This window comes from Heptranchias perlo, unplaced genomic scaffold (assembly GCF_035084215.1).
Source record: "Heptranchias perlo isolate sHepPer1 unplaced genomic scaffold, sHepPer1.hap1 HAP1_SCAFFOLD_1246, whole genome shotgun sequence".
NCBI lineage: Eukaryota > Metazoa > Chordata > Chondrichthyes > Hexanchiformes > Hexanchidae > Heptranchias > Heptranchias perlo.
Window position 1 is genome coordinate 5,361 of NW_027138479.1, and position 2,140 is coordinate 7,500.

The window sequence follows — 2,140 nt, forward strand, 5'->3', positions numbered from 1 at the left end:
AAAAGCGGCAACATTTTTTAAAAATTGGCAAATGATTAACCAGAATCCCAAAAGAATGCTCAGAGACTAAGTCCCAAAGGGGAAATGGTTAACCAGAAGCTGGGGGAAATGGTTAACCAAAAGTTGCAAAAATGATTAAAAGGGGTGAAATGATTAACCAGGAGGCTGAAGCAATGTGCCGCGGTGAAGTCTGAAAGAGGGAAAGGTTGACCAGAAAGCATTAAACAAAAGTGGCAACATTTTTTAAAAATTGGCAAATGATTAACCAGAATCCCAAAAGAATGCTCAGAGACTAAGTCCCAAAGGGGAAATGGTTAACCAGAAGCTGGGGGAAATGGTTAACCAAAAGTTGCAAAAATGATTAAAAGGGGTGAAATGATTAACCAGGAGGCTAAAGCAATGTGCCGCGGTGAAGTCTGAAAGAGGGAAAGGTTGACCAGAAAGCATTAAACAAAAGTGGCAACATTTTTAAAAAATTGGCAAATGATTAACCAGAATCCCAAAAGAATGCTCAGAGACTAAGTCCCAAAGGGGAAATGGTTAACCAGAAGCTGGGGGAAATGGTTAACCAAAAGTTGCAAAAATGATTAAAAGGGGTGAAATGATTAACCAGGAGGCTGGAGCAATGTGCCGCGGTGAAGTCTGAAAGAGGGAAAGGTTGACCAGAAAGCATTAAACAAAAGTGGCAACATTTTTTAAAAATTGGCAAATGATTAACCAGAATCCCAAAAGAATGCTCAGAGACTAAGTCCCAAAGGGGAAATGGTTAACCAGAAGCTGGGGGAAATGGTTAACCAAAAGTTGCAAAAATGATTAAAAGGGGTGAAATGATTAACCAGGAGGCTGAAGCAATGTGCCGCGGTGAAGTCTGAAAGAGGGAAAGGTTGACCAGAAAGCATTAAACAAAAGTGGCAACATTTTTAAAAAATTGGCAAATGATTAACCAGAATCCCAAAAGAATGCTCAGAGACCAAGTCCCAAAGGGGAAATGGTTAACCAGAAGCTGGGGGAAATGGTTAACCAAAAGTTGCAAAAATGATTAAAAGGGGTGAAATGATTAACCAGGAGGCTAAAGCAATGTGCCGCGGTGAAGTCTGAAAGAGGGAAAGGTTGACCAGAAAGCATTAAACAAAAGCGGCAACATTTTTTAAAAATTGGCAAATGATTAACCAGAATCCCAAAAGAATGCTCAGAGACTAAGTCCCAAAGGGGAAATGGTTAACCAGAAGCTGGGTGAAATGGTTAACCAAAAGTTGCAAAAATGATTAAAAGGGGTGAAATGATCAACCAGAAGTCGAAAATAATGTGCGGCGATGAAGTCCTAAGGGGCAAAAGTCACCCAGAAGGCAGGGAAATGATCAAACGAAAGCAGCCAAAAAATTATTAAAAGAGGGGAACTGATGAACCAAAAGATGAGAAACGGCCCGCAGAGACTAAGTCCAAAACGGGAACTGGTGAACCGGAAATGATTAACCAAAAACTAAGTCCGAAGAGGGAACTGGTAAACCAGAACTGAGTAACCCGATTTTTAAAATTAATTATAAATGGGGAAACGATTGAGCAAAAGGCGGAAATTAAGTCACAGGGACCATGTCCGAAAGGGCAAGAGGTTACCCCGTAGGGGGCATTCGTCAACTCAATCTGAAAAATTTGGAGGCAAATCTGACCAAAATGCGGAAATCGGACCACACCGCGAGGGGCGCCATTCGACGGGGCAGGGTTAGACGCGTCGAACGGTACCTGAAGGTCCCGGCTGCGACACGTGAGTCCGGAGATATGGCCAGTCAAAGTCTGATGGGAGGTACCGAAGCCGAAAAATCGAAACGCGTTTGCGGCGATTCGGTGTCAGAGAGTCGGTCACGAATTCAAATTCGTCCCGCTGATTCGCCAATTGCCAGCCGGTTCCGGGGGGATTGGCGGGGTACCTGCAGGATAGTAAGAGGTGGCATGTCGAGACTTAGCCTGTTTACCAGACTTGTGTCTAGCGCCTCCAGGTCTGCAGAGACCGACCCGGGCTGCCGCCCAACCGACTTTTAAGCCTTTTGGGAGTGGGAATTTTTCCCATTTTTCCCCATTTTTCGGGTTTTTTGGTCGGGCTTGAAAACGGCGGCCCCGAGGCCTCCCGGGGCTGGCGGGCTTC